Source organism: Ambystoma mexicanum, chromosome 5q (genome assembly GCF_040938575.1).
Source record: "Ambystoma mexicanum isolate Mex_15411 chromosome 5q, UKY_AmexF1_1, whole genome shotgun sequence".
In the NCBI taxonomy this organism is placed as follows: Eukaryota; Metazoa; Chordata; class Amphibia; order Caudata; family Ambystomatidae; genus Ambystoma; species Ambystoma mexicanum.
This window is the reverse complement of record NC_090933.1, coordinates 344614629-344626984: the sequence shown is the minus strand read 5'-3', so window position 1 is coordinate 344626984 and position 12356 is coordinate 344614629.

The following is a 12356-nucleotide window of genomic DNA, read 5'->3' as shown; positions in this document are numbered from 1 at the left end:
CAGACCGAGTGGGTCCCGGTTTCTCCTCAGGACTGCCGGATGCGACGCTGCAACTGCCCAGAGGCCCACTCGGCGGAGAAATGGCTGCTGCAACGCCGAAACTCAGAGGCCACCCAGGAGGGGGCGGAACAGACTCAGAAGCCCTGCCGACCTGCCGCCACTTGAGCTGAGCCGCTGTGTACCTGCCCCCCGCTCGCTGATGTGCCCTTCTGCCTCCGGACCCGCTGACCAGCTCTCTTCCCCAGCACAGCCCGAATCATTACTGCGCCCTGGGCAGTGAAGCCATTCGCTCTCCACCAACCCTTGCCTGCCAGGACGCGGTCGCCGGATTGCCTCCTCTCCTCCGAGCTTGGCTTTCCGCGCTCCTGGCCAGCCGACCTGCACGCGGCCCACTGCGGGCGTCCTTCTGGAGTCGTCCGGCTCCGCCCGGGCTCGGATGATCCGGCGGCGGCCGGCGGCTCCCGAACCCGCTGGGAGCTCACGCTCTCCATACTCATAGGAGCGCGACCTGGGCTGTGGATCCAACGGCCCTCCGCCTTTGTCCTTCCCATCGAGACGCAGCTTCCCGCACCCCCAGTCGGCCTACCTGCACTCGGCCCACCACAGGGGCCCATCTGCCGTTACTCAAAGCTGCCTGTGTGCGGGGGCTCCAACAGCAGCCGGTCGTCAGTTCCACCAGCAGCGCGCTCTCCTAGCCATCGCACAGTGCCCGCACAGGGTACACGGAGGCACCAACCCACGAGCCTCTTTCCCTGTGCTTGGGGCACTAATCGAACAGTGGGGCATCCTGCACATCCAGCCTCAGCCCGCCCGGGCTGTCTCAGCGTCCCAATGCCCTAGGAGGCCCCCTACAGTCCCTGCACCTGCAGCGCCTCAGGCCGGGCGGCCATCTTGCGGACCGCCGCCAGACACCGGAGCCTGGATCTCCCATCTCTACGCCGGCCACTACCCGCCGTGCAGAATCACTGGCCCTCCATCTGGACCATCCATTGCTTCACAGGCCCTCAGTGGCTCTTACCCCCACCACCTACCAAGGTTGCCCTCGGGTCGCAGGAGGACCCTGGAATCTTAACAACGGCTCAGCAACACACCAGCTACACACCAGCACCGGCGTTGGGAGGTGAGGATTCGGGGAGGGGGGCCAGGGGCGTATCCTACTGACTCCGGGTGCTCGGCTGAGGGAGGCCCCACAGTCTCATTGGCCCGGCCTCTTGTACCCGCATCATCAGACCCCACCGAATCTACCTTGGGCGCCAACATAGCCCCTGCCCCGACTGGGATCTCCCCACACCTCCAGAACTTCCACAAGCCTCAGACCTATATCCTTCAAAAGAGGCGATTCGCATCACTGGATCCAGAGTCCCAGCCCCAGAGCCTCCCCAGCACCACAGAACTTCCTGCCTCCCGCCCACACCGAGATACTGTCACACACTTCTGTGCACCCACGACAATTTCCAAAACATTGTCACCCTCATGACCACCTCGGCTGCCGAAAGGGCCAAGAAAGCCGACCCACCGGAGGATTCCAACAAGAATAGCAGTCTATCAACTGCAGGAGCAGATTCCTCGCCGCCACAAGCTGCAACCAAAGCCGACCTGCAGGACCTACTAGTGGCCCTAACCAGAGAAATTCAGAAAAGTTCTGAGGAAATTACTAAGAAAATAAACTCCATGGGCAAAAGAATGGGGGAAGTGGAGCATCGAACCACCGAAATAGAATCGGAAGTCTGCGACCAGCGATTCGAAATTGAACAGGACAAGGACAGGATAGCCGTCCTTGAATCAAGATGCAACAACCTCGAGGCAAAACAAGAGGATTTGGAAAACCGTTCAAGGAGGAACAACATCAGAGTCTGAGGCATCCCAACCACTATCCCAGAATCAGACCTGAAGGCTTACATATCGGATCTCTTCCGATTCATCATCACCCTCCCAGACACCTCCCCCCTAGAATTGGACCGGGTGCACAGAACTACTCCAAGGAAATCTTCCACGCTCCCCCTGGATGTATTGGCCAGGATACACTTCTTTCAGATAAAAGAGGACATTATGCGAGAAGCAAGGCAAATGCGGCAGATCACCTTTCGAGGTTCCACAATCTCACTTTACCAAGAACTAGCGAACGCAACACTTCAGAAGCGGAAGGCAATGCGCCCCTTGACAACCTGGCTACAAGATAAGAAAATTCCATATCACTGGGGATTTCCCACTTCAGTGAAATTCAGATGGGACGGTTCACAGAGACAAATACAATCGCTGAAAGAGGCGGAGAAACTCATGGGCATAAACAATACTGACCCCAGCGCCGAACCGGAGGAATCAGTTTGCCCTCACAGGGACGACTCCCCAGGTGGGACATGGTCCAAACCAAGTAGACGGCGCAGACTGAGGGGCCCTCCGAAAAAAGATGGCGACAGGGGTTGTGCACACGGCTGAAGCTCCCTGATCCAGGAGCCTGCGGACCCCATACGCAGAGTCCACCCAAGACCAATTGAAGCCCCTCTGGAACTATCGTAAGCAATTCATATGCGCCTGCACAGAGGCGCGACCTACGGCGGGCGCCCACACGGTTCTTCTCGGTGGCCCAGTTGGCCACACCGAGCGCATTGGTGCCACTAGTTCCGCAGTGGCAGTAGGTAGACGTTCCTTCTACCAGTTCAATGTCGGGAAAAGAGGAGGGAAAAATGAGAAGAATTAATCTTACAAGAATACCTTCACCAACACGGACACTAATCGTCCCTAGAGTCACCCAAGGACTCTTTAACACAACAGGCTACAACAACCGAAAACAGACCCACAACTCAATACATCAGCTACATCTTATTCAAAAACCACAAGACAGGCCCAGGGTAACCCTCATGAGACACACCCAACACCACAGCGCAAGAGATGGCTAATACAAACGAATTAAGAATCGTATCCTGGAATATTCAGGGGATGAACTCCCCAAGAAAACGCAGATCGGTAGAACACCGCCTTGGTCAACTATCCGGAGACATTATCCTACTGCAAGAAACGCATCTACTGGCAGAGGATGAACATCGCATAAAATTCAAGAGATATAAACAGACCTTCTTCGCCACTTCGGGCTCAAAGAAAAGGGGCGTTGCAATTCTACTCAGCAACAAAATTCCACTACTTAACATCACAATAAGGAGAGACCCACAGGGCCGGTACCTTCTAATCAAAGGCCTCTTCGAAGAACTTCCTATCACGTTGGTATCAATTTACAGCCCCAATACCTCCCAAAGCAGGTTCCTCAGAGAAATCCTCCCAACCATTTTAGCCTTCCGGGAAGGCCACTTATTCATTGGCGGAGATTTTAATGCCATGCCGAACCCGTCGCTAGATAAAACGCTTCCCCCCACTAATACAGACTACACGCATGCCCTGGCCTTACTCAGCCTATTCAAGGAAACAGAGATCGTGGACGTATGGAGAATACAAAATTACGCCTTAAGAGACTACACACACTTCTCCAAAGTCCACAAGGGATACTCAAGAATCGACTTGATTTTAATTCCCAGCACCCTTTAGCCATGTGTCATAAACACAGAAATTCACACATGCATGATTTCCGACCATTCTCCAGTCTCCGTGAACATATCCATTTCAGGCCAGAAATCTCCCCCCCAGAGGTACTGGAAGCTAAATGATTCACTCTTACTAGACATCAGTATAAGAGCCGAAGTGGAGGACGCATTAACTAACTACTTTAAAGAAAACTCCACACAAACATCCCCCATCAACATAATCTGGGACGCAATGAAGGCGGTGGTCAGAGGCGTAATGATAGGGGCCGGGGCAGAACAACGAAGGATCTCAAACATAGCTGCGGCCAAGCTGGAAAAAGAAGTATCCCACCACGAATCACAGCTAAAAGTGCAATACTCAAGGAAAACGAACGGGCCTTGAGAAAAGCAAAGACCGCCCTGGAAATGCACTGCGCCGATCGAACAGCCAAACCCCTAGCGTATACAAAACAGTTCTACTACGCTAAAGGGAACAAAGCAAACAGGATATTAGTTCAAAAACTAAGGGCGATCCGCAGTCGGAACAACATACTCAAACTACGAGGGGAAAATGGAAAACTGCTCTTCTCCGAGACGGATAAAATAAATGAACTATTGAGATACCATACATCCATAATGTCCAGCGAACCACTGAATCTAGAAGACCTACCAGAATACATGAGGGCACTACCGCCCCGCAATCCCTCTTTGTTAGAACATCTGGAGGCTCCCATAGGAGACGAAGAAGTCATCAAATCCATCAAAGCCCTCAAATCCTCCGCCCCAGGCTCAGATGGCCTGACCGCAAACTTCTACAAAAGATTTGCTAGGGTGCTGGCCCCTCAATTATCCACCTTATTCAATTCCTTCCTATCCACTGGATCTGTCACAAAATCCATGGCCGAATCAATCACGATCCTGCTACACAAGCCCGGGAAAGACCCCGAACTGCCATACTCCTTTCGTCCCATATCGCTTTTGAACAATGACGGGAAGATTTTCGCCAAAGTGCTGGCCAGAAGATTGGGACCGACCCTTCCAGGCTTAGTTGACCGAGACCAGACTGATTTATTGCTGGTAGAGGGACCCATGACAACATCCGACGAGCAATAAATCTAATTGAGTGTGCCCACAAATCAAAAACAAAGAATGGCAGTAATTTCTCTAGATGCCCACAAAGCCTTTGACCTGGTGGATTGGGGATATATCTGTGCAGTCCTTCAACGATTCGGCTTCGGTCCTAACTTCACATCATGGGTCATGGCCAACTACCAAATCCCCACAACGCAACTCCGAATTAATGGCACCAGGTCCGACTACATTCACATCACAAGAGGCACCAGACAGGGCTGCCCTCTATCTCCCCTGGTCTTCGCTTTGTCCATGGAAACCTTCGCTGCCAGAATCAGACATAACAAGGGCATACAAGGAATTCAGATGGGGGAACATGAGTATAAAATTGCACTTTATGCCAATGATGTGCTCCTAACTGCTACGAACCTTTCAACTTCCCTGGGGGCCCTGTGGACGGAGATTGCGGCGTTCGGTGCCTTATCGGGATTCAAGGTTAACCTTACCCAAATGCTCAGCATTACCCATCAACCTCTCCCACCAGGACGAGGTGACGCTCGCACCACTCTCACCAATTCCCTGGGCCAAGGAGGCCATAGAATATCTCGGAGTCCAGATCACCAAAAACCCAATGCGTCTATACTCAAATAACATCCCACAATTACTTAGAACTCTGCAGAATGACCTCAAAAGATGGAAGCAACAAGAAATCGCTTGGTTCGGCCGAATCTCCGCTGTTAAAATGAATCTGATACCCAGATGGCTATATCAATGTGCATCTCTACCACTACAGATCCCCTCCCCTGCCATACGGGCTCTACAGAAGAAAATAATGGAATTCGTCTGGGGGGGGGGGGGAAAGGCCCCGGATCAATAAACGAATCATGCTAAAAGGAAAGTCACAAGGGGGCCTCAGCGTCCCCGACTTGCGCTTGCGGCTCAGCTATCTCACGCATTCGCCTGGGTGGAGGAAGTAGACCCCCCGAAATGGCGACAAATCGAAGAGGCCTGGTGTCCGGTCCCACTACACGATCTACCACACCTGCCATTACTAAAACCACAAGCCAACACTGGGCCCTTATCTTCCACGACGGTCACGACCCAATGTTGGAAAACCGCAGCGCGGAAATGGGGAATCCGAGGCACCCTGGGTCCCATGTCCCCCATCTGGAACAACCCAGAATTCACACCAGGAAAGCCACCACGGGACTTCCATGCTTGGTTAGCAGGAGGCCTAGCAAAAACTAGCGATTTTCTGGAAGAAGGCTCTCCCATCACCTTTGAGAGGTGCAAAATAAAATTTGGAGTGGGGGAATGGGAAAGATTTTGTTACTCTCAAATTAGTCACTGGATGTCACACAGGGGCACTCAGGGCAAATGCTTGAGAGTACCAACAGCACTGGAACTCACTTTGACATCTCCAACCAGCAAAGGCAGAATATCCACTATATACCGGCTCCTAGACAGATCTGACTCGGCAAAGAAAGAAAGATATATGACAGAATGGTAAAAGGACATTGGCCGGGAAATAGCAGTAGAAGACTGGGAGAAAATCTGGACCAGACTACACAAAAGCTCTCAATGCGTCACGAATAAGGAAGGAGGCTATAAACTGTGTTATAGATACTACATCACCCCCACCCAAATCCATAAGGCCAACCCGGACATTCCCAACACTTGCTGGTGTGGCTGACAAGCCCCCGGATCTCTTTTTCACTTAGTTTGGGCCTGCCCAAAGGCAGAGATATACTGGAAGGAAGTGCTGAAACACATCAAAGAAATCTCCGGCCTCTCAATCCCTTGGGACCCAGGTGTTGTCCTGCTGGGCGAAACTGGCGACGAAGCAATCCCGATATCAGGCCACATCTCTCGCCTATGCAACCACCTACTTCTAGCTGCGAAAATTGCACTGGCCCGCCTATGGAAAGACAAAAACGGCCCCTCGATCGCCCTATGGCGGGCCAAATGCTGGGAGATAGCAGTATCAGAAAAAATCACTGCAATACGCTCAGACTCCCTAAATAGAACTATGAATATATGGGACCCATTCTTAGACTATGCGGCCAAATATCCAACTCTCACCAGGAGGCCCCCGCTCACAAGGTGGCTCCAATGCAGTCCCCTCTACTGACCCCTGATCGGCCCCCAATCATTTCGGAGTTTAATCGGACAAGCACCCGAGATCAAGCCACTCAACTGCCACAGCCAGGAATCAATCCACCATCTCTCTTACCCTCAACCCACAAAAGCCTATAAAGACACTATTTGTTGTTGATGCTAATATGCACTGTTTTGTTGTATGCAATATAACATTTTGTAAAATCAATAAAATGTTGTTATGCAAAAAAAAAAAAAAACACTCTTCCCATCATAGCCAAAGGTAGCTTGGCCCAAAATACCATACTTTTTTTCTATTTTAGATACCGTCTTCACAGTATTTTGCCTATGCTTGTCTTCGGTATTATGATATACGTTTATACCCAGGTATCTAAACGTCTCAGTTTCCCACTTTATCTGTAGTACCAGCAGGTTGTGTTGTGGCCTTCCTACGTATCTCCTAAGGGAGAATATGCTTCACTTTTTTGAGTTAATTGTTATGCCAGGCAACCTCTCATACTGTTCCATAACCTCCAGAATGTATTGTAGATTCTCTTCTGGGTACCTCGGGTACATCAGCATGTCATCCGCATACATCAATATCAAGTGTTGCCCTCCCTTGGTACTGATTCCTACTTCCCCGTATTGCTGCCTTAAATATGCCACTAAGGATTCTAATGCTAGGATGAAAAGCATCGGGGGTTGTTTGTGTGACCTTTTAATCCGACCTATCCATCGCCAGATCCAGGGTAGAGTTAAAATCTGCCCCCCATATCACTGCCCCATCCATATACTGACTTGTCTTGGTATATAGGGCTCTAAAGTAGGCTGTAGTGTCTTGATTTGGGGCATAAACGTTGATGATACATACTTCTTTATTTTCCACCAGCCCCCTTATTAATACCATCCTACCATCTTTATCTATAGTGGACTGTAGTAGCTTGAACGGGACATGTGCCACTATCCATGTTATGACCCCTCTAGCGTACGCTGAATATGTTGCTCCTAGGGTTATCCCTTTCCATTTTCTTGTTATCACATCCTGCTTTTCCTTGGTCAGATGAGTTTCATGCAGCAGTGCTATATCTATTTTCTGTCTCTTCAAGTACATCATAACACTATTATGTTTAATGTAGTTATTGAGCCCTCTTCACATTCCAACTTACTGGGCCTCATTATAAGTTTGCCGGTCCGGTAACAACAGTACCGGTAAGCTTCCGGTACCATTGTTACCGGACTGGCAAACTATGAGTTCTGCTCGGGGGGCCTTCCTGCCTGCCAGGACTGGCCTGGTGGGCGTACCAGCACCCGCGAGCAGAGCATGTCGGCTGCACCGGCACCATTCTGAATGGTGCCGGTGCATCCAACCTCCCCATTCCCATTGAACCCTATGGGGCTCAATGGGAATGGGGAGCATTTTTTTCCGGCGCCTGCGAATGGGCAATTACCGGGTCCGGCAAGGCCGTAATGACCCGGTAATTGCCCATTCGCAGGCGCCGGGGGAAAAAAATGATACCGGCGTCAGCACAGCTACCGCCAGTATAATAATCGGGCCCACTATCTTCATTTCACCCATCTTATCCATTTTCCATTCCTCATCTTCACCCCCACTCTCCTCCTCACGCTTTTTGGCTTTGTGTCTGTAGGCTCGTCCCTCTTTAACTTCCCCACTCCCCTCTCCTCTAATTACCCCAACTCCCACCCCTCCCTCCACCCTACCTATCCCCAACTGTTGCCCAGCTCCATCCCTGGAGCTTAGGCTACCCGCATCTAGTCCCTTTCTCGGTCAGCTGCCGATACTCGGAGCTCAGCAGGAGGATACCGCACTACCAGTATCCTAATGAACTAACTACTGGGGGTGATAGCGTGTTTCCTAGTCCTGCGTACCCGAAGCAGCACCTGTGTCTCCTGCATTAAGCCAACAGTATATTGCACAGTTGTAATATAACCCTTATGTGAACATTTCACACTAGTCTCGCCATGTTCTGCATTATACTCTGGTCCCAAAGTCAATGTTATTGCTTTAATCATTACCCTACAGCCTCCGCTCTGTCCAAATGTACGTCTCAGAGAAAATGCAGGTTCACTTATCCATTCTGCTCTCCGTCTGGTCGTCCGCTCCTGCCAGGCAGTTCCTCGCGTACACACATGCTGTACCATCCTCTGGAGTTTCAAGAAGGGTGCCTTGTTTTGGTGCATAACTTTGTTCATCTTTTTCTGAGTTATGCTCATGTCTCAGGGACAATGTAGCGTATACATTATACAGCCGCATTCACTTCGTTGAAGTGTACATCACAGAGGAAATACAGATTCACTTATCCTTTCAGCTCTCTGTCTGGTCATCCGCTCCCGCCGGGCAGTTCATCGTGTCCATCCATTTTGTTACATCCTCCGGAGTCTAAAAAAAAAAAACACTCTGTCTTTGTGCAGGACCTTCAATTTCACTGGATACAGCAGCATGTATTTCACTCATGCAACCTTCTTTTAACCTACACATAGCTCAGACGTTGCCTCTGCACCAGGAAAGTGTAATCCGGGTACGCAGTAATGGTCGCCGAGGCTCTGCTTATTGTTCCACCCCTTGCGAAAGTGCTCCAGGATCTTTTCCCTGTCTTTATAGTTCAATATCTTGGCGATGATAGGCTGGGGCGGGGCTCCTGGTGGCGGCTTCCTAGTCGAGGCTCTATGCGCTCTCTCCACTGTGACCCCTTGGGTGAGCGCTCCACCGCCTATTTCTTGCAGTAACATATTTGCGATGTAATTAGTCGGGTCCGGACTCTCCTCTCCCTCCGGAAGTCCCACGATGCATATATTGTTCCTGCATGCTCATCCTTCTGCCTCCTCTGCTCTTCACCCCAGGTTGTGCACTTGTTGTTGCAGGATATTTTCAGCTCTGCTATGACGGAGTTGATCTTGGACTCCCATGATGAATTCAACTCTGCAACGGCTGCTAGGATCTGGTGATCGTCACATATTGGTACTGATTCTCCTTGCATGATTTGCCCCACAGTATTTGTAATTTACCCTGCTTGAGCTGGTTTGGTAAAGAGGTCTACTGACGGCTGTTTCCCCTTAAATTTACCCAATTTGGACACCATTTGCTCTTTCGTAGCGCAGTGGGATCCTACTTTCCTGCTGCAAACCACGTTATTGTATTACGTACAACTCTCAAATACGGGGTATCACTCTTGCCACTTGCAGATCCCAATCAAGTGTCTGAGTCACCTGTGCTCAATTGTCTGCGTGGGCCTGTAGCTACTCCAAGGGGCAGTGCAGTTCCAGTCATAATCCGGCAATAATTGTGCGTCTCTGTTATTCCTGCTACTTACTTTGATGTTAGGACCCACGTTGGCCCCTTCCTTACTGTGGTGTTCTGTGGTGTTTCCACTCCAGCACAGCACCACCCTTGTGTTCACAGATTATAGTAGCGGCACTCCAGCTCACCTCCCACATAGGGTCTGGTTACTTTCCAGATCAGGTATGTACACAGATAGGCCGTATCACCGCCAATTTTTGCAGATTTCTTGTTCTGGGTCCCAGATCTCATAGTAGCCCCCACATGTGGCCCTTGCTCTGATCATTACTCCAGTTGTTCTCTCTGGACTGCTGCCAGAGCTGCTTCACCAGCGTTGGCTCCCATTTCTTGGCACGACAACTTATTCTCCTTCTTTACAGCTTGCAAATGTGGAGGTCACTTTGTTTGCTGCTGGTGCCAGTCTTGTGTTCATTACTACAGTATTCGCTTATCTGCTGAGGCCAGCAATTCCACAGAGGGGCAGTATAATTCCAGCAGTAATACGACGATTGTTGCACACCTTCGCTTTGCCAAATGTTTCCTGCGGTGTTGGGGCTTGTTGTGAGCACCTCCGCTACTATACCACTACTATGGTGTGACTCCCCAGCCCAGCACCACAATTCTGATCACAGCTATCATCAGTGGTGTTCCCCTCGCTCTTCAGTTCAGGTGTCGGGTTCGGGTGCGCAATTGCTTTGTTTTCAGCTTGAGGAACCCCTCGGTTTAGCCGTATTACTGTCCGTGCTCATGCAGACTTTGTACACTGGGTCCGCAATCCATTAGCAACCGTCACCAGCGCCCCCTGCTTTATCATTACTTCCCAATGTCTTCTCAAGACTGTTGTCGGGGCAGTCTAGTCAACACTGGCTCTTGGTTCATGGGCCACTAATGTGATGCCCTTACTTCTGGGTGAAACACGTACTATGCATTCCATGAGAACGCTGTTGTGGAGCTCCTCCTTATCTGAGCTGTCATCCACTGGATTAATGTTTATATTGCTGTGTACTGCTTCATGTTATAAGTACCTCCTGTACTTTTCGGATTCCTGTGGAGACTAGCCTTGTCGGTTTCTCCCGTTCTGCGGACTTCGGCTGTAATTCTGCACTTCGGTTATTATTGTATCTCGGCGGATACTTGTATCACTTTAAACATTGGGCGTCCGACGTTTGGAAGTGTTCCTTTGTTAAAGGCACGCGCATCACGACCTCGCTCCGGCTAATGTACCAGCCTTCAAAGACTTCTGCTTCCTTTTCAGTCGTGCTGACTTTTGGGTTGGGTTCAGCTACGCTGTGATTTCTACAGGCACTGCCCGTCTCCTGATTCATTTCGATGGCAATTCCTGCCCACAACAGTGCGGCACGGTAGTTCGTATTGGTCTATTCGTTATTGTTTCCTTTACCGTGCTACCACTTCAGGGTGTGCTGTGATTCTCTGCATGTCTGCTTATTGTGCTTTGCCCTATGCTGAGCATTGGCTTTCTACTGTGGCTCTCGTGACGAATGACTGCACGTCCTCATTCAACTTCACCGTTCACCGGAAAGGAAACTCTTCTCTCATTTCATACCCGCCGCTGGGGTATGGTGCGCTGTGCATATCTCCATCACCCAGTGCGACACTTGTATTCCAGAACTGTAAATGCTTATGTGACCGCTGCCAACAGTGACTATACAGCGCCAACACCTGACAGTTTCAATCATCCGGCACAGTCGCGTTGAAGTCCAGCTCCGTTGTCTCTTCGACTCATAGCATTGTTCTTTGTCTCGAAGCGGGCGCCATTTTTGTCTTTCAATTCAGGATTCTCTCACATCTCTTTTTGTCGTGGCTGTATTTTTACAACCCGTTTTTTCTTGAAAGTACGATCCTCACCTTCCTTGCTTATTCCCACAGCAGTATTATCGTTTTGTGTCACAAGTGCACTAGTTGCAGCGCTCTTGCACGACAAGATATTGAAGGATCAGTAGGAGACACAAGGAGACACATCTTATCCCATGGCTCCCTTAGCCACGCCCCCTTCCAGGTAAGGGTTATTTAGCTAATGTTTTCTGGTGTGTCATCGTTTTCTGTTCGGCAACTTTCTATTGCTTTATACTCCATGTACCCCATTTTGTCACTTTAATTTATCAGAAATGCTTCACCATTACCAACCATTGTATGTATTTTCATCTCTGCAATTAGCACATATCATTATAGAGTATTGTTTCCAAATGTATTGTTTAGTAGTCCATGTTTTCAATGCATGTTTTCTTTAGGTGGCTCAACGTTTTTTCAAAGTACTAGTAATACATTTCTGCTTGTGGTAGAACAATGAATTCTGACTAATTTGATCGCGGTGATGGTTAGACCCGGTTACAGGGCAATTTTTGAAAATAAAATAAAAGTTT